Genomic DNA, 18,634 nt, shown 5'->3' with positions numbered 1-18,634 from the left:
TTTTCTGTCTGTTCTTCAATCCGTTTTGGTAGAAACAATTTATTTCGGATTTTTTAAATTTATAGGCAATAAATTGTACATAATATCTTTAAAATACTTTAAAATATCCTCTGAATGTGTAGTTTTGTCCTCTTCTTAGATTTAATGTTGCTTATCTGTATTTTTCCTCCTTTTTTTTCTTGATCAGATTAAGCACAGCGTTTTACTGGTAACGTGTCAAAGCTTTTTTCCCTAAATAAATATTTTTAAAAAGTAATGTTTTCCTACTTTTTCTGTTTCCTTTGGCTTTATATTATGGAAAATTTCAAAGATACATAGAGAGAGAAAGTAGCCTAATGAACCCCATGTGCCCATTAAGCAATGTAAACAATCATTGATACATAGCCAATCTCTTTTCATTTATTTCCCAACCCAGTTACATCCCTCCCCAATCCCATGACCGGGGGTCATTTCATTTATAAGTATTTCAGTATCTGTCTGTAAAACATAGGAGCCCTTTTAAAAAAAAATTATAAAGCCATTATCACACCTGGATATTAACTATTATCCCTTATTATCATCAAATATACAGTCAATATTCAGATTCTCCCATTTGTCTAATGATTATCTTTTGCAGTTGGCTGTGTCGATCAATATTTAAGCCAGATACATACAGTGCATTTGGTTGTTAGGTCTCTCAAATCTCTTAATCTATAAGCGCCCCTCCTCCACCTCTTTTTTTTTTTTTTGTTCTCTCATTACAATTTCTTTATTTAAGCCAGGCCATGCATCTTGAAGAATTTTGCTGTTTTCTTTCTTGTGGTGTCCTGTCCCTAGCATTTCCTGCAAACTGGTAGAGACAGAACCATCATCTAATTAGGTTCAGTTTGGGGGATGGTTCCAGCGAGATCACTGCTTAGATGCATTATTTCATTAGGGGTTGCAAGAGTATTGGTGTCCATTCTGCAGCTGTGGGAATAGTTCTTCAAAGACAAACATCTCCTTATCAATTGTTTGGTTACCCTGAGTATCGTCCCTACTAGAAAGGTGGGTTAAATACTGAATTATTTCCTTTATTTACCAACTTTCAGAATAATGAGTTGTTTCCTTAGCATTCTCAAGAGGTGACCAAAAAGTACTTTCCTTTTTTTCTACTGTCATTTTCAATTCAAAGATTTTAATATATTTGATTTGTATAATATATTTGATATGTACCCTGTCTTGGCCAGTGTGATCCTCATTAAGTTGGCCTCCGAGTCTTTTCTGTTTTAACTTTTTATTTTGAGAAAGTTTCAAAGTTACAGGACAGTTTAAAAAATAATACAAACCCCATACAAAGAACTCCAACATACCCCACAACCCAAGATACCCAGACCCACCAATTTTAACGTTTTTCTACCTTTGCCATATGTATGAATAAATGTTATGTATGTAAGTATCTATCTATCTTCTGAACACTGGAGAGCTGGTTGCACACATCATACTCTGAGAACACAAAATACCTCCATGTACATTTCCTACAAACAAGGATATTCATTTATGTAGTCACCTTAAGTACTGTAACCAAGCTCAAGAAATTTAATGTTGATATAAAGCTTACACTTTATATTCCAATTTTTTTCTTATGTCCTTTTGATCCTTTTTTCCTCTATTCTTAGATCCCATCCAATATCATGTATTGTACTTAACTGTCATCTCTTTAATTTCTCTTTCATTTTTTTAAATTGTGAAAACATATAAACAACATAAATCTTCCCAACCCAACCTCCCAAGCATACCATTCAGGGGATTAATCACATTCACAATGTTGCAGTCCCTTCCCCACCACGGGAAAGTTACTAGACCCTTCCCTTCACCCACAACAGAAAGCTACTCATTTTGCATTAACTCCCCAATGCCCCTGCCCCCCACCCCTAGTAACCTGCGCTCTACTTTCTGTCTTTATGAGTTAGCATATTCTGTGCTCATGGATAAGAAGAATAGACATCATTAAGATATCAATACTACCCACAGCAATTTACAGACTTAATACAATCTTAATCAAAATTCCTACAAACTTTTTTGCAATAACAGAAAAGCTAATCACCAAATTCTCATGGTAGAGCAAATAGCCAAAACCATCTTGAAAAAGAAGACAAAGCTGGAGGACTCACACTTCCTGACTTCAAAACTTATTACAAAGTTGGCACAAGGACAGACCTACGGACCAATGGAATAGAGCACAGAAATAATCCCATACATCTATGGCCAACAGAATTTTTTAATCATATTTTAAAATTGTAGAATATAACATATATACATAGAAGTGACAACTATCTGAGTGCAATTTAACAAGTAGTTAGAGAGCAAATTTCAAAGAATATTATAGGTTACATTTCCACAGTCTCAGTTATTTCCTTATTATGAAATATAACACATATACAAAATGGTGATAGCTTTCAAATTACAATTTACCAAGTAGCTATAGAACAAATTTCATAGGATGCTATGTGTTAGAGTTCTACCATTTAAATTCTTTCCTTCTAGCTATCCTAATACCCAAGCAACAAAGAAAAAGAAAATTACATAAAGATTCAGTATTCGTAATCCTTTGTTGAATTCCCTCTTGTCTGTTGCTCCCCCTTCCTCTAGTTTAATCAATTTCCCGATCTTCAGGGATGTCTATGCAGTGACCACCCTAACTTGTTCATGTTGAAAAGGGGTGTCAACTTTATGAACAAAGGGAACACATCTAGTTGATGTTTTTGAAGAGGCTGTTTCCTCTGGGTTTTTGGGACTTAGAAGGCATAGGAGTTCTCTGGAGGATTTAAGTTTCTGAAGAATAAACTTAGTGACTGAAACTTTTATAAAGTCTCAGATAGGGATCTGTGTATTCTTTAAGGTTTTCAGGACTACTGTTGACTTGGGTTTATCATACGGTGGCCATTTGGCATATCTAGGTGAAGCTTGCATAGGAAAACCTCCAGGACAGCCTCTTGACTCTATTTGAATTCTCTAATCCACTGAAACTTTATTTTGTTGCCTTTCTTTTCCCCCTTTTGGTCAAAAAGTCATTCTGACTCCCTCGATGCCAGGGTCAGGCTCATTCCCAGAATCCGTGTCCCACATCCCCAGGAAGCCTCATTCATCTTGGAGGTCCTGTCCCACATCAGGGGGAGGGGGATGAATTTATTTGCAGAGTTAGGCTTAGAGAGAGAAAGTCCACTTTTAAGCAACAAAAGAGGTTCTCTGGAGGTGATTCCTAGGTATAATTATTGGTGGGCTTAGCCTCCTCTGGCCAATTGATTTTTGACAAGGGAGCTAAGCCCATTCAATGGGGAGATAATAATCTATTCATGGTGCTGGGAAAACTGGTTATCCACATGCAAAAGAATGAAAGTGGACTCCTACCTCACACCATATAGAAAAATTAACTCAAAATGAATCAATGATCTAAATATAAGAGTTTAATCTATAAAACTTTTAGAGGAGGAGAGCTGGGGCAAGAAGGTGGAGTGGTGAGGTGTAGGTTTTAGTTTCTCCTCCAGGGCAGCAGGCAGAAAGCCAAGAACCGTGTGAACGAGACACCACAGAGCAATATGACTTTGGGCATATTTCATACAATACTCATGAATGCATGGAACAGCTGTGATTGTTGAAATTTCAGGGGACCTAGGAGGGCATGGCTTGGTAGACGGACCCACTCGCAAGTCCCAGGGGCCATACGCCAATAACCAAGGACTTGTGGGTCAGAGGCAGAGACAAACTGTAATGAGACTGAACTGAAGGATTAGACAATTGTAACAGCTTTAAATCTCCAGGAACACCTGAGAGATTTGATTATAAAAGCTGTCTCCCTCCTGAACCACTCAGACACACGCCCCACATTCAGGGTGAGAAGCACCAACTACACATGCAAACCTGGTGCACCAATTGGACCCCACAAGACTCACATCCCCACACACCACAAAGATAAAATTGGGGAGAACTAGCTTGAGGGGACTAGGTGGCTCATGGACACCACCTGCTGGTTAGAGAAAGTGTACTCCACCAAGCTGTAATCTGACAAATGAGATAAGTGTTTGAATCAGCCAACATATCCTAAAAGAACCCTATAAAGTTAAGCAAATGCTAAGAGGCCAAAAACAACAGAAAATTTGGAAGCATATGATAAGACCAGACGATATGGAGAACCCAAACCCAAACACCCAAATCAAAAGATCAGAGGAGACACAGTACTTGGAGTAATTGATCAAAGAACTAAAGACAAACAACGAGAGCATGGAACAGGATATAAAGGACATGAAGAAGAGCATGGCACAGGATATAAAGGACATGAAGAAGACCCTAGAAGAGCATAAAGAGGAAATTGCAAGAGTAAATTTAAAAATAGATGGTCTTATGGAAATAAAAGAACCTGTTGACCAAATTAAAAAGACTCTGGATACTCATAGTACAAGACTAGAGGAAGCTTGAACATCGAATCAGTGACCTTGAGGATGACAGAATGGAAAATGAAAGAACAGAAGAAAGAATGGGGAAAAAAATAAAAAAATCAAACTGAACCTCAGGGATATGATAGATAATATAAAACGTCCAAATATAAGACTCATTGGTGTTCCAGAAGGGGAAGTGAAGGTTAAAAGTCCAAGAAGAGAATTCAAAGAAATTGTTGGGGAAAACTTCCCAAATCTTCTAAACAACATAAATACAGTAACCCATAAATGCCCAGTGAACTCAAAATAGAATAAATCCAAATAAACCCACTCCAGGACATATTCTGATCAGAATGCCAAATACTGAAGAGAAGGAGCAAGTTCTGAAAGCAGCAAGAGGAAAACAATTCACCACTTAAAAGGAAACAGCATAAGACTAGGTAGTGACTACTCAGCAGCCACCATGGAGGCAAGAAGGCAGTGGCATGATATATTTAAAATTCTGAGAGAGAAAAATTACCAACCAAGAATTCTTTATCCAACAAAACTCTCCTTCAAATTTGAGGGAGAGGTTAAATTTTTCTCAGACAAACAAATGCTGAGAGAATTTGCTAACAAGAGACCTGCCCTACTTGAGATACTAAAGGGAGTCCTATCCACAGAGAAACAAAGAAAGGAGAGAGAGATATGGAGAAAGGTTCAGTACTAAAGAGATTCAGTATGGGTACATTAAAAGACATTAAGAGAGAGAGGGAAAAAATATATCTGACAAACAAACCAAAGGATAGGATGACTGATTCAAGAAATGCCTTCACAGGAATAACATTGAATGCAAATGGATTAAACTCCCCAATTAAAAGATATAGATTGGTATAATGGATCAAAAAAAATGAACCATCAATATGTTGCATATAAGAGACTCATCTTAGACATAGGGACACAAAGAAATAGAAAGTGAAAGGATGGAAAAAATATTCCATGCAAGCTACAGCCAAAAGAAAGCAGGAGTAGCAATATTAATCTCAGATAAAATAGACTTGAAATGCAAGTTATGAGAGACAAATAAGGCCACTGTATGCTAATAAAAGGGACAATTCAACAAGAAGAAATAACAGTCATAAATGTCTATGCACCCAATCAAGGTGCCACAAAATACATGAGACAAACACTGGCAAAACCAAAGGAAGTATTTGATGTTTCAACAGTAACTGTGGGAGACTTCAATACACCACTCTCTCCTATGCATAGATCAACCAGACACAAGACCAATAAGGAAATTGAAAACCTAAACAATCTGATAAATGAATTAGATTTAACAGACATATATAGAACATTACATCCCAAATCACCAGGATACACATTCTTCTCTAGTGCTCATGGAACTTTCTCCAGAATAGATCATATGCTGAGACATAAAACAAGCTTCAATAAATTAAAAAATATTGAAATTATGCAAAGCACATTTTCTGACCTCAATGGAATACAATTAGAAGTCAATAACCATCAGAAACTTAGAAAATTCACAAATACCTGGAGGTTAAACAACACAACCCTAAACAATCAGTGGGTTGAAGAAATAGCAGGAGAAATTGTTAAATATATAGAGATGAATGAAAATGAGAACACAACATTTCAAAACCTATGGGATGCAGCAAAAACACTACTGAGGGGGAAATTTATAGCACTAAATTCAAATATCAAAAAAGAAGAAAGAGCTAAAATCAAAGAACTAATGGAGCAAATGAAGAAGCTAGAAAATGAACAGCAAACCAATCCTAAATCAAGTATGAGAAAAGAAATAAGAAGGATTAAAGCAGAAATAAATGACATAGAGAACAAAAAAACAATAGAATAACACCAGAAGTTGGTTCTTTGAGAAGACCAACAAGATTGACAAGCCCCTAGCTAGACTGATAAAATAAAAAAGAGAGAAGACCCATATAAACAAAATAATGAATGAGAAAGATGTCATTACTGCAGATCCTGAAGGAATTAAAAACATTAAAAGAGGATACTATGAACAACTGTATGCCAACAAACTGGATAATGTAGAGGAAATGGACAATTTCCTGGAAACATATGAACAACCTAGACTGACCAGAAAAGAAATAGAAGACCTCAACCAAACAATCACAAGCAAAGAGATCTAATCAATCATCAAAAAGCTTCCCACAAATAAATGCCCAGGGCCAGATGGCTTCACAGGGGAATTCTACCAAACTTTCCAAAAAGAACTGACACCAATCTTACTTAAACTCTTTCAAAACATTGAAGAAAATGGAACACTACCTAACTCATTTTATGAAGCTAAGATCAATTTAATACCAAAACCAGGCAAAGATGCTACAAAAAAGGAAAAATACAGGCCAATCTCCCTAATGAACATAGATGCAAAAATTCTCAACAAAATATTTGCAAATCGAATCCAAGGACACATTAAAAAAATCATACACCATGACCAAGTGGGGTTCATTCCAGGCATGCAAGGATGGTTCAACATAAGAAAATCAATCAATATATTTCAGCAAATTAACAAATCAAAAGAGAAAAATCAAATGATCATCTCAACAGATGCTGAAAAAGCATTCAACAAAATCCAACATCCCTTTCTGATAAAAACACTTCAAAAGGTAGGAATTGAAGGAAACTTCCTCAATATGATAAAGAGCATATATGAAAAACCCACAGCCAGCATAGTACTCAATGGTGAGAGACTGAAAGCCTTCCGTCTAAGATCAGGAATGACACAAGGGTGCCCACTGTCATCACTATTATTCAACATTGGGCTAGAAGTGCTAGCCAGGGCAATCCAGAAAGACAAAGAAAGAAAAGGCATCCAAATTGGAAAAGAAGAAGTAAAACTGTCATTATTTGTAGATGATATGATCTTATATCTGGAAAACTCTGAGAAATCAATGATACAGCTACTAGAGCTAATAAACAAATTTAGCAAAGTAGTGGGATACAAGATTAATGAACATAAGTCAGTAATGTTTCTATATGCTAGAAATGAACAATGTGAAGAGACACTCAAGAAAAAGATACCATTTTCAACAGCAACCAAAAAGATCAAGTACCTAGGAATAAACTTGACCAAAGATGTAAAAGACCTATACAAAGAAAACTACATAACTCTACTACAAGAAATAGAAGGGGACCTTAAAAGTAGGAAAAATATTCCATGTTCATGGATAGGAAGGCTAAATGTCATTGAGATATTAGTTCTACCCAAACTCATCTACAGATTCAATGCAATCCCAATCAAAATTCCAACAACCTACTCTGCACCTTGGAAAAGATAGTTAACAAATTTATTTGGAAAGGGAAGATGCCTCAAATTGCTAAAAACACTCTAAAAAGGAAAAAAGAAGTGGGAGGACTTACACTCCCTGACTTTGAAGCTTATTATAAAGCCACAGTATCCAAAACAGCGTGGTACTGGCACAAAGATAGACATATAGATCAATGGAATCAAATTGAGAATTCAGAGATAGTCCCCCAGATCTATGGCTGATGGATCTTTGATAAGGCCCCCAAAGCCACTGAACTGGGACATAACACTCTTTTCAACAAATGGGGCTGGGAGAGTTGGATATCCATATCCAAAAGAATGAAAGAGGACCCCTACCTCACACCCTACACAAAAAATTAACTCAAAGTGGAACAAGATCTCAATATAAAAGACAGTACCATAAAATTCCTAGAAGATAATGTAGGGAAACAGCTTCAAGACCTTGTATTAGGCGGCCACTTCCTAGACCTTACACCCAAAGCACAAGCAACAAAAGAAAAAATAGATAAATGGGAACTCCTCAAGCTTAGAAGTTTCTGTACCTCAAAGGAATTTGTCAAAAAGGTAAAGAGGCAGCCAACTCAATGGGAACAATTTTTTGGAAACCATGTATTTGACAAAAGACTGATATCTTGCATATATAAAGAAATCCTACAACTCAATGACAATAGTACAGACAGCTCAATTATAAAATGGGCAAAAGATATGAAAAGACAGTTCTCTGAAGAGGAAAGACAAATGGCCAAGAAACACATGAAAAAAATGATCAGCCTTACTAGCTATTAGAGAGATGCAAATTAAGACCACAATGAGATACCATCTCACACCGGTTAGAATGGCTGCCATAAAACAAACAGGAAACTACAAATGCTGGAGGGGATGTGGAGAAATTGGAACTCTTATTCATTGTTGGTGGGACTGTATAATTGTTCAGCCACCCTGGAAGTCAGTCTGGCAGTTCCTTAGAAAACTAGATATAAAGTTACCCTTTGATCCAGTGATTGCACTTCTCGGTATATATCTGGAAGATCTGAAAGCAGTGACACGAACAGATATCTGCACGCCAATGTTCATAGCAGCATTATTCACAATTGCCCAGAGATGGAAACAACCCAAATGTCCTTCAACAGATGAGTGGATAAATAAAATGTGGTACATACACACAATGGAATACTACGCGGCAGTAAGAAGGAACGATCTTGTGAAACATATGACAACATGGATGAACCTTGAAGACATAACGCTGAGCGAAATAAGCCAGGCACAAAAAGAGAAATATTATATGCTACCACTAATGTGAACTTTGAAAAATGTAAAGTAGATGGTTTATAATGTAGAATGTAGGGGAACTAGCGATAGAGAGCAATTAATGGAGGGGGAATGATAACCCAATAAGAACAGATAAGCTATTGTGGGTAAATGTAATGTTCTGGAAATGCCTAGAAATGACAATGGTTTGTTAATTTCTGATGGGTATGGTAGGAACAAGTTCATAGAAATGTTGCTATATTAGGTTATTTTCTTGGGGTAGAGTAGGAACATGTTGGAAGTAAAGTAGTTATTTTAGGTTAGTTGTCTTTTTCTTACTCCCTTGTTATGTTATGGTTTGTTTGAAATGTTTTTTTACTGTATTTTTTTTATTTTTTTCTGATATAGTTAATTAAAAAAAGATTTAATTACAAAAAATGAAAAATATATGCAGAGCCCCCTTGAAGAGCTGGCGGAGAATTCAAAGATGTTGGGCTTCCCCACCTCGATGGTTGCTGATGTGCTCACAGACATAGGGGATGGTGGTTTGATGGGCTGAGCCCTCTACCATGGGACTTGCCCTTGGCAAAACTGTTGCTGCAAAAGAGAGGCTAGGCCTGCCTATAACTGTGCCTAAGAGCCTCCTCCAGGATGCCTCTTTGTTGCTCAGATGTGGCCTCTCTCTCTCTAGCTAAGCCAACTTGGCAGGTGAAATCACTGCCCTCCCCCTACGTGGGATCTGACACCCAGAGTGGGTGAATCTCCCTGACAACATGAAATAGGACTCCTGGGAGGAATCTAGACCCAGCATCATGGGATGGAGAATATCTTCTTGACCAAAAGGGGGATGTGAAAGGAAATGAAATAAGTTTCAGTGGCTGAGAGATTCCAAAAGTAGCTGAGAGGTCACTCTGGTGGGCACTCTTATGCACAACACAGACAACCCTTTTTAGGTTCTAATGAATTGGAATAGCTAGCAGTAAATACCTGAAACTATCAAACTACAACCCAGAACCCATGAATCTTGAAGACAATTGTATAAAAATGTAGCTTATGAGGGTTGACAATGTGATTGGGAAAGCCATAAGGACCACACTCCACTTTGTCTAGTTTATGGATGGATGAGTAGAAAAATGAGGGGGAAAAAAAACCACCCAGTGTTCTTTTTTACTTCAATTGTTCCTTTTCACTTTAATTTTTTATTCTCATTATTTGTGTGTGTGTGGTAATGAAAATGTTCAAAAATTAATTTTGGTGATGACAACACAAGTATATAATGGTACTGTGAACAACTGAATTTATGCTTTGTATGACTGCATGGTATGTGAATATATCTCAATAAAAATGAATTAAAAAAAAAACTTTTAGAGGAGGGAAAGCACAGAGAAATAACTTCAGGACATTTTATTAGGCAATCAAGTCTTAGATTTTCACTGAAGGTACAAGCAACAAAAGAAAAGAACAGATAAACTGGACTTCATCAAAATCAAATCTTTTGTTCATCTAAAGACATAATCAAGAAAGTGAAAAGACAACCAATAGAATGGGAGAAGATATCTGGAAACAATATACAATAAGCATTTAATATCTAGAATATATAAAGAAATCCTACAACTCAACAACAAAAAGACAAACAACCAATTAAAAAGTGGGCAAAAGACTTGAAAAGATATATCTTCAAAGAAGATACATAAATGGCCAGTAAACACATGAAAAGATGCTCAACCTAGCTCATTAGCCATTAGGGAAATGCAAATCAAAACCAAAAGATGTCACCTCACACCCACTAGAATGGCTATTATTAAAACATTGAAAAGTAAGTGCTGGGGAGGACGTGGAGAAATAGGAACCCTTGTATATTGTTGGCAGGAATGGAAAATGGTATAGCTGCTGCGGAAAAGAGATTGGAGTTTCCTCAAAAAGTTAAACATAAAAGAATTGAAAGCAGAGAAATGGACAGATATTTTTACACCAATGTTTATGGCAGTGTTATTCATAATAACCAAAAGGTGGACGCAATCTAATTGTCCATCAGCATAAGAACGGGGAAACAAAACGTGGTGTATACACACAGTGGGATATTACTAAGTGGAATGAATTTCTGATACATGCCACTACAAGGATGAATGCTGAAGACATCATGTTGAGTGAAATAGGTCAGACAGAGATTCTATGATTCCACTTACATAAAATAGTTAGAATATGCAAATGTTGAGAAACCTGGCTTCTCTTCTTACATGTGTCTTCTTCCAGATGAACTTTAGGATAATTTGGATGAGTTTCCAACTTTTTTTCTATTAAGTTTTTGATTGGGGATGAATTGAATTTTTAGATCAATTTAGGAAATGATACGAACTCATGGTTTTTACTATATTGATAGGTATGGAAGTTGATATGAGATGGTATGTATGCATAAATAGACATATATTTCCTGGCTGTCTGCAAGAGGCCCTGGAAGCAATGACACCTCCAGTTGCAATTAGCACCACTAGCACCCAGATCTTGGCTTTTAAAAAATGAGCTTGGAACATCTTGGCCAGAAACTTAAGGAAGTGCTAAAAAAATGATGGAGATGTCAAGAGGACATGGGAGCCAGCTTGAACAGGCTCCCATTGGCTAAACCTGGGACAATCTCAGCATCAAAATAAATGATAGTAATATATTATTACCCATTGAATGAATAGGAATTGATGGGTTGATGTTATATAAATAAATGAATTAGTAAATGAGGATGAAGGAAAAGCTCTTCCTTTTAGTGAAATATTAACTGATAAATGCAAAAAGAATAATGGATCCAAAACAGTGGGCAAAAATTTGAGGAGAAACAGGTTATTTACATAGATACAAAGTATCACTCCAGAAAATACTTAATAATTAAATAAGAGAAACAGTAACTTTACAGCAGAGAAACCTAGCAGTCATTATTTTAACCAAGTGATAAAGATGAACATAACCAGGAAGGGACAAAATAGCATCAAGAACCCCATGGTAGAACTTTGAATAGGAAGTGAGATACGGTAGGTTAGTATAGGCTGGAGTGAAATAGTGACACATCCTAGAGTAATTTGGGCAGATAATAAAAAATGTATTTTCAGCCTCCCCCTCCCCAGACCCAAGGATCTGGGGGAAGGTGCGGATGTGTTGGACATCCTCACCTGGACTGGTGTTGATGTTGTCACAAACATTGGGACTGGCGGTTTGATGTGCTGAGCCCTTGAGCATGGGACTTGCCCTTATGAAGCTCATTACCACAAAGGAGAGTCTAAACTTGTATGTAATGGTGCCTAAGAGTCTCCCCCTGAGTAACTCTTTGTTGCTCAGATGTGGCCCTCTCTCTCTCTAACTGAGCCATCTCGACAGGTGAACTCGCTGCCCTCCCCCCTACGTGGGACCCGACTCCCAGAGGTGTAAATCTCCCCGGCAACGCAGAGTATGACTCCCGGAGATGAATGTGGACCCGGCATCGTGGGACTGAGAGTATCTTCTTGACCAAAAGGGGGATGCAAAATGAGACGAAATAGTTTCAGTGGCTGAGAGATTCCAAATGGAGTCGAGAGGTCACTCTGGTGGACATTCTTATGCACTATATAGATAACATGCCTTAGGTTTTAATGTATTGGAATAGCTAGAAGTAAATACCTGAAACTACCAAACTCCAACCCATTAGTCTGGACTCCTGAAGACAATTATATAATAATGTAGATTACAAGGGGTGACAGTGTGATTGTGAAGACCTTGTGGATCACAGCCCCTTTATCTAGTGTATGGATGAGTAGAAAAATGGGGATAGAAACTAAAGGACAAATGGGGTGGGATGGGGGGATGATTTGGGTGTTCTTTTTTCACTTTTATTTTTTATTCTTGTTCTGGTTCTTTCTGATGTAAGGAAAATGTTCAGAGATAGATTGTGGTGATGAACGCATAACTATGTTATCATACTGTGGAGAGTGGATTGTATATCATGGATGATTGTATGGTGTGTGAATGTATTTCAATAAAACTGAATTTAATTAAAAAAAAAAAAAAAAGAACCCCATGGTATAACACACCAAGGACATATCTCTTCTGTGGTTCCTCCCAAAATCACATAGCCTTAATCTATCAGGGAACATTGGACAAATCCAAGTTGAGAGGCATTCTACAAAATAACTGGTCTGTACTTTTCAAAAATGTCAATGTCATGAAAGACAAAGACTGAGAAAGTATTTCAAACTGAAGGAGACCAAAGCGACATGACAACCAAATATGTGTGATCTCAATTTGTGTGTATATATATATATATATACAATAAGGAAATAACTGAAATTGTGGAACTGTAACCTATAACATTCTTTGAAATTTACTAACTACTTGTTTTTGTTTTTTATTGTGGACTTTAACATATATATAATGCTGATAACTTTCAAGTACAATTTCACAAGTTGTTAGAGACCAAATTTCAAAGAACGTCATGGGTCACAATTCCATAACTTCAGCCATTTCCATTACTGTAAAATATAACATACAGAAAGCTGTCAACCCTCAATGTACAGCTCAACAAGCAGTTACATAGATAATTTCAAAAACTGTTATGGGTTACAGTCTCAGTCCCTTCCCTTTTAGACAATACAAGGTATCTACAGAAAGGTGAAGACCTTCAAGGCACCATTTAATGAGCACCTATAAAGCAAATCCCAAAGGATGCTACAGGCTTCAGTTCCACCATGTCATTTACCTCCTTCCAGCCATTCCAACACCCCAGCATCGTTACATAGTTTCAGTATTCATAGACCTTTGTTAAATTTTACATTGTTTGTTGCTACCCCTTCCTATCACTTAATGTCTTTCTCCGTCTTCAGGGGCGTCTAGTCAGTGAGCACCCTAACTTGTTCATATTAAAGGGGGCGCATCAACGAATGGGGAAGGGGGCTGCATCTGATTATTGATCTCTGGGTTTTAGGACTTGTCTGGTATAGGAACACTCTGGTGGATTTAAGTTTCTGAAAGATAAAACAGTGAGTAAATCTTTCATAGAATCTCAGGTAGGGACCTAGGTGTTTGGGTACTACTTTTGCTAAGGGCATGGCACACTGTGGCCATTTGGGATGTGCAGCTGGAGCTTGCATAAGAGAAACCTCCAGGAGAGCCTCTCGACTCTATTTGGGATCTCTTAGCCACTGTGACTTTAGCTGGTTACCATTCTTTTTTCCCCCTTTTGGTCAAGTAGGCATTTTCAATCCCTCACTGCCAGAGCCAGGCTCACTCCTGGGAGTCATGTTCCATGTTGCCAGGGAGATTCATTCCCCTGGGAGCATGTCCCTCATGGGTGGGGGAGGTTAATGAATTTATTTGCTGAGTTGGGCTTAGAGAGAGAAAGGACACATCTGAGTAACAAAAGGGGTTCCCTGGAGGTGCCTCTTAGGCATAATTATAGAAAGGCTCAGCCTCCTACTTACAACCCTAAATTTCAAAAGAGTAAGCCTCAAGTCAAGGGCTTGATTTATTATATAGTGAGTTCCTAACTTCACTTAATCTATATTTTATCTCAAGATAAACAGTTTCTCACATTATTTTCACTTTGTTGTACAATCATCACTCTCAACTTTAAACAATTATCATAACATTATACATCCCAGAGCTCTTATCAGTTGCTAATTATTCATCCCTAGTTTTAGTGTAGAGTTGGTAAGATATTCCTATTAAATATAATCTTTAATTTGTAATGGGTAGTTTTTCCATACCACTCTGCTGTTAACCCTCTGCACCAATGCCATAACTTATATCATGCTAAAACTTATTTAAGTTTGTGGTACTACTCTGTGGGTAACATGCCTTTAAACAATCATTTACAAACATGTTCACCTTTAATGCATCACTGATACTTATAATCCCATTAACAAACCACAGTCACACCTGGCCATTCCCATCTCATTAAGATCACACTCATTATTATATCTGATATTTATCATTCCCCCTTCACTAGCTTCTATTTCTAGTCTTCTGTATTCTACACTTATAAGACACTTATTTTACATTTTTTACAGAGTTCACATTAGTGGTAACATACAATATCTCTCCTTTTGTGTCTGGCTTATTTCACTCAGCATTATGTCTTCAAGGTTCATCCATGTTGTTATATATTTCACAACCTCATTCCTTCTAACTGCTGCATAGTATTCCATCATGTGTGTATAACACATTTTGTTTATCCACTCATCTGTTGAAGGACATTTCAATTGTTCTGATCTCTTGGCAATTGTGAACAATGCTGCTATGAACATTGTTGTGCAAGTATCTGTTCGAGTCACTGTTTTCCTATCTTCTGGGTATATACCAAGAAGTGCAGTTGCTGGATCATAGGGTAACTCGATATCTAGTTTTCTAAGGAACCACCAAACTGCCTTCCAGAGTGGCTGCACTATTATACAGTCCCACCAGCAGTGAATAAGATTTCCAGTTGCTGCAGGATAATATCTCTACTGAGGGACTTGATAGTGAAGACCCTGACTCCTTCTCTCTATGCTGCTCTCATACACCACCTGATGTTTTCTGTTCTGACAGTGAAGAACCAGTTAATCCTTCTGATACAGAAGCATATTTAACAGAACTTTAACCTAAAAATACTCAAGCATAATTTCCAAATGATGAAAAGTGGAAAGGCCTCACTATAATAACTGGGACAGATGATTCATACCCTTTAAGTCCCATATTAGAAAATTATACTGAAGGAGGAGTTAAACAATTTAAAAAAAGCTGTGAATATTTTCAAGGAAGCAGAGAGGCCCTCCCAACCTTCTCAGATATAGATAACATGTAATCACCTGGTCCTCTGTGAGAACAGGATGGGCTGCAGCTGTTATTTAATCATAGAGAAATCATAAATAATGTGGCAAGGTTGAATACAGTCCAATCAAATTTATGTTTATAAATATGATGTAACGGCTAAACTAATCATAGAATAAAATAAAATAAATCTATATTAACAAGTTAGACACAAGTGATAGTAATCTCTTCTAATTTTTATACAAGGAAAAGTATGGTACATTGCTCTTACAGAAACCATAGCTTAATTGGTAAACATATTATCAGTAGAGTTTTGTAGGCATTCAAGGCTAAGTCTCTGATAATGTGGATACTCTTCTTTGATCTTGAACAACTCATGGGTTGAGATACTTCACATCATGAGAATTCATTTTCATGAAGCATCACTTAATGTAAAAATATCATATGACTTAATTAAAGTTATTCTCTGTAACTCAAACAAGAGAGAGCTCTCTGCTCTCATGTCCAGCTGCATCTGGAGGAATGGGGGCTCCCAGGCTTGGTAATGTATCAATTAATTTTTACATTGTAAACTTGTTCCTTTTACCTTAAGTGCTCCTTTAGTAAAAATGTGTTAAAGGTGAATTCTTGTCTTGAGTACTTTATAGTTTTAAACTATTCTCTATCCCTATAGTCTTAATTAAGTGGGAGGTTACTTGATGAAACCCAAACCCATTGAATCATGACCTGATAAGGCTCAGGCCTTTTCTAATGGAGATCATAGGTTTGAGGTGTAAAGAGGTGAAACCATGACAAAATTCCTCCACAACCTCTCCAGCATTTGTAGTTTCCTGTTTGTTTAATGGCAGCCATTTTATTGGTGTGAGATATCTCACTGTGGTCTTGATTTATATCTCCCTAACAGCTAGTGAAGATGAAAATTTTTTCATGCATTTTTAGCCATTTGTATTTCCTTTTCAGAGAAATGTCTTTTCATATCTTTTGCCCATTTTATAACTGGGCTCTTTGTACTATTGTTGTTGAGTTGTAGGAGTTCTTTATATATGCAAGATATCAGTCTCTTACCAGATGCATGGTTTCCAAATATTTTCTCCCATTGAGTTGTCTGCTTCTTTACCTTTTTGACAAATTCCTTTGAGGTACAGAAGGTTTTGATTTTAAGGAGTTGCCATTTATCTATTTTTTTTTCTCTCTCATTGCTTGTACTTTGGGTGTAAGGTCTAAGAAGCTACCTCCTATTACTAGGTCTCGAAGATATTTCCCTACATTACCTTCTAGGAGTTTTATGGTACTGTCTCTTATATTGAAGTCTTTCATCAACTTTGAGTTAATTTTTGTATAGGATGTGAATTAGGGGTCCTCTTTCATTCTTTTGGATATAGATATCCAGTTCTCCAAGCCCCATTTGTTGAAGAGACTGTTCTGTCCCAGTTCAGTGGATTTGGGGGCCTTATAAAAAATCAGACAACCACAGATCTAGGGGTCCAAATTCTCAATTCAATATGTTTATCTTTGTACCATTACCATGCTGTTTTGACTACTGTGGCTTTATAGTAAGCTTCAAAGTCAGGAAGTGTAAGTCCTCCCACTTCATTTTTCTTTTTTAGAGTGTTTTTAGCAATTTGAAGCATCATTCCCTTCTAAATAAATTTGATAACTATCTTTCCCAAGTCTGCAAAGTAGGTTGTTGTAATTTTGATTGGAATTGCATTGAATCTGTAGATGAGTTTGGGTGGGATTGACCTCGTAATGATGTTTAGCCTTCCTATCCATGAACATGGAATATCTTTCCATCTCTATGGGTCCTCTTTTATTTCTTTCAGTAAAGTTATGTAATTTTCTGTGTAGAGGTCTTTTACACCCTTGGTTAAATTTATTTGTAGGTACTTGATTTTTTAAGTTGCTATTGAGAATGGAATCTTTGTCTTGAGTGTCTCCTCAGGTCATTTGTAGTGTACAGGAACATTACTGACTTATGTGCATTAATCTCGTATCCTGCCACTTTGCTGATTTTTTTTATTAGCTCAAGTAGCTATGTCATCGACTTCTCAGAATTTTCCAAATATAAGATCATATCATCTGCAAATAATGGCAGTTTTACTTCTTCCTTTCCAATTTGGGTGCCTTTTATTTCTTTGTCTTGCTGGATTGCACTGGCTAGCACTTCTAGCCCAATGTTGAATAATAGTGGTGACAGTGGGCATCCTTGTCTCATTCCTGATCTTAGAGGGAAGGCTTTCTGTCTCTCACCATTGAGTACTATGCTGGCTGTGGGTTTTTCATATATGCCCTTTATCATATTGAGGAAGTTTCCTTCAACCTTTTGAACTGTTTTTATCAAAAACAGATGCTGAATTTTTTAAATGTTTTTTTCAGCTTCTATTGAGATAATCATTTGATTTTTCTCTTTCAATTTTTAAATTTTGTATTACATTGATTGATTTTCTTATCCCTTGTATGCCTGGGATGAACCCCACTTGTCCATGCTGTATGTCTTTTTTAATGTGTCTTTGGATTCAATTTGCAAGAATTTTGTTGAGAATTTTTGCATCTATATTCATTAGTGAGATTGGCCTGTAGTTTTCCTTTCTTGTAGCAACTTCATCTGGTTTTGGTATTAAAGTGATGTTGGCTTCATAAAATGAGTTAGATAGTGTTCCATTTTCTTCAATTTTTTTTGAAAGAGTTTAAGTAGGAATGGTGTCAGTTCTTTTTGGAAAGTTTGGTAGAATTCCTATGTGAAGCCATTTGGCCTTGGGCTTTTAATTGTGGGAAGCTTTCTGATGACTGATTGGATCTCTTTGCTTGTGACTGGTTTGTTGAGATTTTCTATTTACTCTCTGGTCAGTCTAGGTTGTTCATGTTGTTCCAGGAAATTGTCCATTTCCTCTAAATTGTATAGTTTGTTGGAATACATTTGTTCCTAGTATCCTCTTAT

The sequence above is a fragment of the Choloepus didactylus genome, chromosome 14 (assembly GCF_015220235.1).
Source record: "Choloepus didactylus isolate mChoDid1 chromosome 14, mChoDid1.pri, whole genome shotgun sequence".
Classification (NCBI taxonomy): Eukaryota; Metazoa; Chordata; class Mammalia; order Pilosa; family Megalonychidae; genus Choloepus; species Choloepus didactylus.
Note: the sequence above shows the minus strand (reverse complement) of the source record.